Below are 11,106 nucleotides of genomic sequence, written 5' to 3'. Positions count from 1 at the left end.
TTTTCTGCTGTCAGAAATCCTTTTTTACTGTGTGCTTGAAATGCAGTTTAGACCTGATTTACATAGATTGGTGTACTGGTACTTTACGTTTTTGTTTTGTTTTTTTTCTCAATTAAATACTGGACTTTTACTTTGCAGGGTCTCTAAAAAGTCCTTAATGTACACCACTGTTCAAAAGTTTGGGGTCACCCAGACAATTTCATATTTTCCATGAAAACTCACACTTTTATTCATGTGCTAACATAATTGCACAAGGGTTTTCTAATCATCAACTAGCCTTTCAACACCATTAGCTAACACAATGTAGCATTAGAACACAGGAGTGATGGTTGCTGGAAATGTTCCTCTGTACCTCTATGTAGATATTCCATTAAAAATCAGCCGTTTCCTGCTAGAATAGTCATTTTCCACTCAAACAATGTCTAGACTGGATTTCTGGAACTGCTTTTCTTTTAAAAATAAGGACATTTGTAAGTGACCCCAAACTTTTGAACAGTAATGTAAGTAAGCTGCTGGATATTTTCACTTCTTCAGACATCTAAAAACCCTTTAAACAAGTAAGGAGGGCCGGTTCTGTCCTGGACTGTTCCCTGGACTCCATAGAGGAGGTAGGTGAGAGGAGGATGTTGGCAAAGCTCACATCCATCATGGACAATCCCTCTCACCCACTGCATGACACTGTGGGGTCTTTAAGCAGCTCCTTCAGCAGCAGACTGAGACATCCACCCTGCAAGAAGGAACGCTATCACAGGTCCTTCATCCCATCTGATATAAGACTTTACAACATCAGCATCACTGGCTGATGTTAACATAAACTGGACTATATCATTACCACCCCAAACCATAAAATTTGCACTGACATTCTTGCACTGCACATCTTTGCACTTTTAAACTTTATTTTTATTTTTATTTTTTCTGTTAAGCCACTTTATCTTATCTTAAAACACTGGGTATTTTCATCATAGATCTTTGAAGTTCTTCAGTAATATATTGGACATTGTCCCTCAAAAAAGCAAAATACTAGATATTGTTACTTCTTCAGATCTCTGAAGTCCTTTAAATAAGTAAAGTACTGGATATTTTCACCTGCTAACACCTAAAAATCTTAAAAGTAAAGCACTACATATTTTTAAGTCAACCCTTAAAATCAAACTACAGAAAGATTCTTTTGTAAAGTTAACACCGGGTATTTTCATCTCCACAGATCTCTATAATTATTGACAGTCCGCAACGTATGTCTGAATGGTAGGCTACTGGATACTTGCACTTCCTCAAAACTTTAAAATAAGAGAAATGCCTGTTAGTTTGACCTCTCAGGGATTCTAAGAATTCCTTCCAAAAAACAAAAAATACAGAATACTTGAGATGAAAAGAAAACCACTGCATACAATTTGTGAACACATACAGGTGATAAGGAAGCTGATCCGTCTGGAACCATCACTTCACCATACAGTCTAATATTTCTCAATGAGAAGTGACACAGAGAAACAGTTTTAGTGTCATACCGGTACTTTATTGCCTCAGCTTTAGCATTCTTCAAACCTGATTTTATTGTTGGCAGCAAAACGCTTAATCTTAAATAAAAAATTGTAAAATACACTGCCCATCCAAAAAAAAAGTTGCACCCTATAATATTTCACTGGACCACCTGTAGTTCTGAGAACGACACACATTCGCCATGGCATCATTTCAGTAAGCTTCTGTAATGTCGCAGCATTTATTTCTCTCCAGAGTTAAATAATTTTCTACCAAAATCTTATATTGATAATAGGAGAGTCAGACCGCAAAGTCTTGTCCAGAACATCCCAAAGATTCTCAGTGGGGCTGAGGTCTGGACTCTGTGGAGGACAATCCATGTCATTCTTTGGGAACATATCATTGCTGAACCTGACCAACCCCAGATCATAACTCTAACCTCCACAGGCTTGTAGGAACTAGCTATGATGAGTGCATCACTTCATCCACCTCTCTTCTTACCCTGATGCTCCCATCACTTTGGAACAGGGTAAATCTGGACTCATCAGATCACATGACCTTCTTCCTTTACTCCAGAGTCCAATCTTTATGCTACCTAGCAAATTGAAGTCTTTTTTTTTTCTGATAAGCCTCACTGATCAGCAGTTTTCTTAGAGCTACACAGCTGTTTAGTCTGAATCCCTTGAGTTCACTTCACATTGTGAGTGTGGAAATGCTCCTATTTTCACTACTGAACATGGCCGTAAGTTCAACAGTTGATTTTCTACGATCAGCCAAGAGTTTGTTCCGACCACATTTACTCCCCAAAGATGATGCTTCACCATGTTCCTTCAGGTTTTAATAATGTGCTGGACAGTTCTTAACCCGATTTTAGTAGTTTCAGAAATCTCCTCAGTTGTTTTCTTTGCTTGAAGCAGGACAATAATGTCACCTTTCTGAAACAGATTAACATCCTTTCCATGACCAAAGGATATGTCTTCCAACATGGTTGTTTAAGAAATGAGAAGCTCCTCACAGCATCAACTAGGGTTAAATAAGTTGTTGCAGCTGAAACATATTCATCACTGCAGTAATTATCCAATGGAAGGCTCTTACCTATTTGCTTAGTTAAATCCAGGTGGCGACTGTTTTTTCTTTTTCTTTTTTTTTTTTTTGGACAAGCAATCTCGACTTTGGGCAGAAGACTGTAGGTGCATTTCCATCCAGCAGGTGGCACTGTTGTCCTGCTCAGCTCCCTTCTGCTGCCTCTTCCAGCAGACCATCAGCTCAACGGAGCAGATACTGAGAGATGACAGCCTGCTGCTGCCTCATTCTTCAATCCAACACATGAGAGGGAAAGAAAACAGCGCATTTTTAACTGCAGCACCTCATTTAACACTTCAGATGAAATCAACATGTGAATTTTGCCAATTAAAACAGAGCATGAAGGGATTAAAATACACGATGAATGACAAGAAAGATGCCAACTGCGTGATTGCATAGCTCCTCGCTGAAAAACACACTTACCTAATTCACAGCTCATTTCCTGGCCTGAACAACAGCAGCACATCATCACATTAGCTCCAGCAGCCAGGACCAGCCTGACTCACACACCACATGTATTTATTTTGTGTCAGACTGAAAGGGAGGAGCGCCCTCCCAAAACATGCACCACAATCTGCCAGCAACGCCAGCGTTCTTGGAATAGTACAAAGTGCCTTGGGGGTGTTGGTTGCGCCTCACTTGTAAAGTGAGCATTGGGGACTCACTGTGAAACAACAGCAAAAAACAAAAAAAAGACCTGATGGAGCCAGTAGAGTGTTATGAGTGGCACCTTGTTTACCTCTGAACTGGAGTGGAAGGAAAAGCAGAGCAGAGAAATAGTCAGGCAAATGTTGCTTTCCATTTCCACCGTCTCTGAGAGGCCCTGGGCTCCGTTCTGTTGTCTGACTTAATCCTGAAAAAAACAGGGAATCCAGTACCAATCTGTATTTGGCATTCATGTAAAGATGAAAGTCCTTTTTCAGTCTTTACGTATGTATCAAGCTTTTCATCTTCTTGCTCTGACCTCTTTTTGGAGCCCATTGGTCTGGCACATGCATTCCAATTTTCTCTTCCACTGAAGTGATTCCTCATCTCTGAGGTCCTGCTGAGAGAGGAAGGATGCATCTGACCTTAAAGGGCCACCCCAGTGATTTAAGTTTTCACACTGATTTGCAAGTGAGAGATTAAAAACAGAAGAGTCAGCTCTGATGCAGCTGAGGTCGAGATATCCTGGCTCCAAAACACAGAACGCTTCATTGCCCACAATGCAACCAAAACCCCTTTTCTAACCCCAGACATGGACTCTTTTCTGCTGATCTGACAGCATCTGGCTGTGTCAGCTTCATGTGTGAATGAGCACCATTTTCACAAGTCCAAAATACAGGCAGTCACATTAACAGGCTGTCATGCACAGGCAACGTGAAGCAATCTGGGGAAGAGTGTGTCCACATTTCAGCACCAATAGTGATCTAAAAGCATTGAAAGACCTATCCATCTATTGTCTAAACACCACTTAGTCCATAATAGGGTCACTGCAGTCTATCCTAGTTGACTTAGGGTGAAGGCAGGGGACACCCTGGACAGGTCACCAGTCTATCACAGGGCTACACATAGAAACAAACACACGATTTAGAATCATCAATTAACCTCAGCATGTTTTTGGACACAGAGAAACCCACGCATGCAAAGGCAGAACATGCAAACTCCATGCAGAAAGATCCCAGGCCAGGATCTTGTAGCTGTGAGGCGACGGTGCTAACCACTGATCCACTGTGCAGCCCAGTGCAAGACATAGTTGGTGCCAAAATTACTAAACCCTTATCTCATTCACTTTCCTCCACAGTTTCACATCTATTTCTGTCTGCACTGCCTGTAGGCACCATGGTCCTATTATCAAATTTGAACTTGTTTTATGGCTCTTATCCAGGTTGTTTTCTTTTGACTAAGTCCTTGCTTGTGTTGTATCTACTCTCAGATATATGTCGCTTTGGATAAAAATGTCTGCTAAGTGAAATTGTATTTCCACCTGAAATCTATCCATCCATCATCTATACACTGCTTAATCCCCATTGGGGTCTCAGGGGGGCTGGACTTAGAGTGACTTAGGGTGAAGGCAGGGGACATCCTGGACAGGTCACCAGTCTATCACAGGGCTACACATAGAGACAAACAATCACACTTACATTCACACCTACAGACAATTTAGAATCACCAATTAACTTCAGCATGTTTTTGGACTGTGGAAGGAAGGCAGAGTACCTGGAGAAAACCCACACATGAACAGGGAGAACATGCAAACTCCATACAGAAAGATCAGGATGCGAACCAGGGATCTTGCAGCTGCAAGGCGATGGTACTAACCACCGAGCCACTGTGCAGCCCTCAAACTGAATTGTTCATAAAAATAAAAACTTTTCTGTGACGAAGACAGAAATTCCAACAGATTGAATAAACTCAATAATAAATGTAATCTTTTTTTTTCCCACAAAGCATTAATGAGAGTTTAAGTTCAGTTTGTTGCTTCCAGCTGTTTACAGCTGTCACATACAGTCACAGTTTATAAGTATTAGTTATCATAAATGAACTACGCTATTAGCTATTTGGACACTTTGATAAACTGAAATTAAAATAGAGGCTTTCTGTTCTAAAATTTGAAATTTCAAGCCACATTTGAAACAACAACTCATCACCAGGATTTTATATAATATACATATGTTGTATATTATATAATAGGCCTATCATAGAAAAGTTACAGATACCTTTCTGGGTGTTATGGGCACAGGAATGACAGTCCTTTTCCAGAATTAGAACATTTAATCACTGCACATTTATGTGGCATTTTGCTTAATTTATATGTTTTTTTTTATTATTAGGCAGGAACATGCTCATAAATTTATTCAAGGCTTTCCCATTAATAGCCATTCCATTGAATCATACATCCTCCATATGTGATATGTAGAACAACAACAATATATACCTCAGACTCAGCTTCAGTGTAATTTTATTTCACAATTCATGTATTGTGCAGATATGCAAGAACGCGTCACTCAAACCATTAGTGTGTGAGTGTGAAGCATTCATGAACACCACCATGAGGAATTAGCCTATCAATACATTAGGGGGCTTTTTATTTTACATCTCTGAGTTCACAGCAACCACTAAACACAATAATAAATGGATAGTCAGCATATGGGGCCTTTAAATCCACATTAAAATACATGTTCTTGAGTTACTTGTTGATTTACTCCCTAATACATGCGGAAATATTCAAAAGTAAAATTTTGTTTAGTGTTCTATTAAAATCCATCCTTTTTTCTGTAAAACCTGAGACATTGCTGATGTTCAGCTCAGTGGCATCTGCATTAATTCAAATGTGATTTAGAGCAAACACATTTGACACTACAGTATATGTTAAATAACTTGGATTGGATCAAGGGCAAAAAACTTGATCGGGACATCCTCCATATAAACATTTGCAGTAGTCCCAGACTAATTAAGGCTGTGGCAGCAAAACTTCTCAGTGTATTGATGCCATCTATTGCTTCTGAATTTGTCGTATAAATATGTAACAGGAAGAAGGTGTTGTTTCTTTGTTTAAAGCATAGAATAATGTCTTGCTTTGAAACACTACAGAAGAAGGAGATATATATGACACTTATTGTGACAGAACAAAACAGATTTTCATGTGTGAAAGTACTACTTTAAGCCCACCATCATGATTAATCCTTTAAGTTCCAAAACAAAAATCACACAGGAAACTGTACAGACAGTCTTAACTTTCCAATGGTACCTAAACATATCATGGTTCTGTCAAGAAAAATAACCAAAATTTGTTAGATTATCTGCTTGTGCCAGATCCTGTAAAAAAACAAAGAACTTTCTCAGCACAACTGAGGAACTGTGAGTGACTCAGCTGCAACCAGGACAAAATCTGAGACTTTTTGACTAAGCTGCACAGAGCAAAGAGGAGACAACAACATAGATTAAGAGGAAAACCAACATACATACAGTAATAAAATTTAACTGATCAATAAAATAAAGGCAGCATGACTAAGATGGTACACAAAGGCAAGATGTTGGAAGGTACGTCCTGCATGGTACAACATCTGTCTCTGGTTGATGAGTAGAGTAGTTCCTTCTCATCGGCTTGCTCATAGGGAATCCAGTAGGATCTTTGGATTGTTGGATTCTCTGTTTAAAATGTGTGACATCTTCACCTTACTATGTTAAATCCTATAACATGACACATGTTGTGAATTGGTGCTATATAAATGAAATACAATACAACCAAATTCAATTGAAGCAGTGTGAAAAACACCCAGACTTTAATGATTGTAAAAATGGAAATTGGCCTATATAAATGGCCTATCTATAGGATGTGGAGCCCATATTTTGTCCAGTACAGGTAACGCTTGTTTGCTCTCGGAAATGTCATACATGTTGATTCCGGTTTTATTTTTTTCCATTTTTGTAAAGGATATCAAAGAAAGTCAACTTTGGTATTAGTCTTTTTTGTATTCCTTGCAATGTTTAGATTTGCCTCTACTTCTAGCCAAGGTTGTGCTGTTTCCACAGAAGTGCAGGACTTTATGTTGCAGTGAAAAATGAGCCCACTGTGAGTAAAAATGTGACAGGAGCAATAGACACCTGCAAACAGTTTAGAGTTCAAAGGATTAATGCTGTTATGTAGATTAACAAAATTGCTCGATGTTTTTTGCGACTGTACTTGGGGATACATTCAGGGTTTTTGCAATTTTCTGAGCTGACTGACCTTCAGTTCTTAAAGTAATGATGAACTGTCGTTTCTCTTTGCTGATTGGTTTTTGCCATAACATGGATTCTAACAGTTGTCAAATAGGTCAGCTGTGTACCAACCTGACTGCTGCACAACACAGCTGATGGTCCCAACCCCATTAAGAAGACAAGAAATTCCACAAACTACCCTTGACAAGGCACACCGGTGAAGTGAAAACCATTTTAGGTGACTACCTCATGAAGCTTATTGAGAGAAGGCCAAGAGTGTGAAAAGCTGTCATCAAAGCAAAGGGTGGCTATTTTGAAGAATCTAAAATATAAAGCATGTTTTGACTTTTACTACACTTTTTTGTTTACTACATAATTCCACATGCGTTCATTCATAGTTTTGATGCCTTCAGTGAGAATCTACAATGTAAATAGTTGTGGAAATAAAGTAAAACCATTAAATGAGAAGGTGTGTCCAAAGTTTTCACTGGTAGTGTCTCTTTATTGTCTTACAGCAGGATCTTACAATCGTAGTTTGATCTAGACTGCATTAAAAGTGCATATTTTTTTTATTAAATCATTAAATCTCTTCTTCTGTCCCTGTTCTCGCTTGCATTGCCCCAGTGTAACCCCGACAGTCCAGTAACTGGAGGCTCTCTGTGGTTCTACAGACGATTTCTCCATGAAGTTCAGCTCAGGCCAGAACAGTGCAGCAGCACACAGCTGTCTGTCTTCTGCAGCTGTAGCCGAGGGTGAAGCAGTCAGTAGCTCGGATTCATGAGCAGCAAGGTTCCACATTCAGACACACAATCCTCCCCCTTTCTGCTTCAGATATCTGCTGCAGCCCACACTGTTGAAGTAGAAACCTCAGCTGCAGCATATGGCTGACATGCACGGGGCATTATACACACCGCATTGTGTGCATGGATTAAAAAGAGAAAGCATTCAATCTGCCTCTATTTGAGCTCTTGTTCTTCTCTGAGTACTTAATTCTTATTTGTTCTGAGATCTAAGGGACACAGCTAAGCCTTCCAAACTAATATGTAGCTTTTTCTCCATCTTAGTTGTGGTTTTCTTTATTCGTGATGTAGGACCTAAAGCTTAATCTTCTCTTGCTTTTCATTCCCTCATTTATTTTTACTATAATCACCTGCATGGGGTAGGAAAGCTGCAATGGAGCTCTAAGCTGTTAGGCTGCACATATGCTGCATTCATGTTATAGAATGTGCATACAGCTCTGAATTCTGAGCCGTATGAGTGGGAAAAAAAACATTCATGTCAACTTCAAAACTGCTATTCCAAATGGGAGATATCTGGGTTTTCTACTGTGTAATGTGTCAAAGGAGTACTAGTAACATAGCTGCAAAGACACAAAATTTAAATGTAAACCCATATTAAACCCAACACAGTTGATTTAGCTAATTCAAATTCAGCTTGTAACAGTAAAAGAAAATATTTAAAAGGTATTTCAACTGTTCATCTGGTGTGACTGCATGACTACCATTTGGGCTGACCATGAACGCCCACAAGCCACAATAATTGGCAGTTTTTCCTTTTTCTTTCAGTTCTGCCCATATCATATCATAATTCAATTTCCATGGAAATTTTTCCATGAAAATAATCCCTCCTCTTACTCATTACTTGCCACTGACTGCAGCTCGAGCACAGCAGCTCACCTACGACTCTACTCATACGGTGTAACACTACTCTATGCTATACAGTGGCGTTTTGTAATTTTACAATAATTTAACTATACATGTTCTAACCAGAAACTGATTTTAAAGCAGGATCATGATAAAGAAAATCTCATCCTGTAGAATGACAGGATTGGTTCTTTAGGTTTTTTTTTTAATGAATGAAAACCTGAAAGCCTGAATCTATATTTTGACACTGTAAACACCACACTGCAGTTCCAGTGTAGAAAAGCTCAGCCACAGTGTTGCTTATTTAAGTCAAGGTAAGGCGAGTTTTACATCAACACTGAAGTTAATGTCAACTATGATAATAATGACTGTCCTAATATGGATGTTACTATACTGGGTCTAAAAAAAAGTAAAGGCAACTTGCATTGTTACTAACAGCCAGCAGGAGGCGACTCCTCTGGTTCTAGAAGAAGTTTGAATATATAGAAGTCTATGAAATATGGCCTTAATTCTCATTTTATCTGTCATTTTCGTAATGTGTGTATGGTGTCAAACGCTGGTTTAAAAACTTCTTCAACACAGCATTGTGTTCATTATGGTGCCTTTTAGACAGACAACAGATAATAAAGCAGGGTATGTTTTATTGTGTGGCTTCCTAATTATTTCCAAATTACTACCAAGTATGTGTAATGTCCTCAAATTGTTAATCAGATCAATTCCTAATTGCTGCATATGGTTTCAAAAACAGAGATGGTGAAGGATAAATACCAAACTTGAGGGTTCAAAATGGTAGTCCATCAACCAGTGGATACTGTCACAGTGGCCACGGCCATCTTTTATGCACAGTTAATGCATCTTAGTTTAGCATGCTAATGTCCTAAAGGTCAAAACACAGATGAGACTAATCATAGTTTCATTAGTCTTGAAGGTATTTGGTTATTAAATTTCATGAACTGAAAGCTTGACCAACACATTGTATGCACTGTTGCATGGACTGGTCCCTGGCCCATTAAAAACAAAGCACTTTTATTTTGAAATGACACTGTAATGTTTTACTCATTGTGTCTGAATTTTGGGGTTTCTTAACATAAACACATTTCTACCGTAAACTTACACCCTTGGTTTGCAGCGGTCAGTTCTCTGCTTTTTTTTTCTTCAATGCTTCCAGTATTGCTTCATTCAGAAAGTTTTACTTATAGTGAAAAACAGTGTCCAGCTCTACACTGTGCCTCCTCACAAAATTAATTGTTAATTAGATGGAATTTCTATCCAAATTACGACAACCTTCCCATTCCTGCCACCCCAAGACCCTCCAGATTCCACCCAGCAATGTCAGACTAGAGGGTAAACCCTTGCTATGGATGAGCAGAAAATGTCTAAATAATTACTGAGATTTTTTGCTTAAGAATCCAAATATCAGCCCGAAGGTGGTGAGAGAGGGAAAATAATGAGTTACTGTCTGGGAATCGCAATTTTGTGCCAGCCCAACATAGCAGATGTTGACATATTTTAGAGTGAAGTAAAATCTTTGGCTTGCCAGTGGTGAAAAGGTCAGTGGATCACCAAAATCAATATAGGATCCATCCTCTGGGCCGTACAGTTTCATTTCCAAATAGTTATTACTTATTACTTTAGTCTGCACCAAAGTGGTGGGCTGACATTGCCAGTGGCGCTACTGTAAATACATGGTGCACCATTGATTTCCTACTGGCAGACCAAATATAACCTGTACATCAGCCTGGGGACTAAAAAAAGCTGATAGAATTGGGTGAATTCAGAAACATCTCGGTCTGAAACACACACATCACTCCATATGTGAATGCAAAGTGAAGGGAAGTTCAGCCAAGTCTAAACAACGTACTCTCCTTTATTTTCTAACAAGCAGAACTCCTTGCGGTGATTCAGTGACACTGCTTGACTGTCAGTACACCATCCAATTATGACGGGATCCACAACCAGTCCACACAGAGAAAGAGCCACAGGACGAAGCCGTGACACTTGAGGACTGGATGGAGACTGACAGCTGGGTGAATGGTGGGACAAAGAAAAGGAAGGGGTTGGAGGATGCAGAGGGTGGTGGGAGAGATGACATAATTAAAGGCAGAGAATGAAAACATCTGATGCAGAGTGTCTGTCGGAGGACTTGGCGAGGACTGAGTGCAGGCTGGTGAGAACAGCCATGGCAGCTTTCTCTGAAGTCAGCTCTGAAAGGGAAGCAGGC

This window comes from Amphiprion ocellaris, chromosome 7, assembly GCF_022539595.1.
Source record: "Amphiprion ocellaris isolate individual 3 ecotype Okinawa chromosome 7, ASM2253959v1, whole genome shotgun sequence".
Lineage (NCBI taxonomy): Eukaryota > Metazoa > Chordata > Actinopteri > Pomacentridae > Amphiprion > Amphiprion ocellaris.
The sequence above is the reverse complement of the archived record's forward strand: the minus strand, read 5'-3'. Positions refer to the sequence as shown.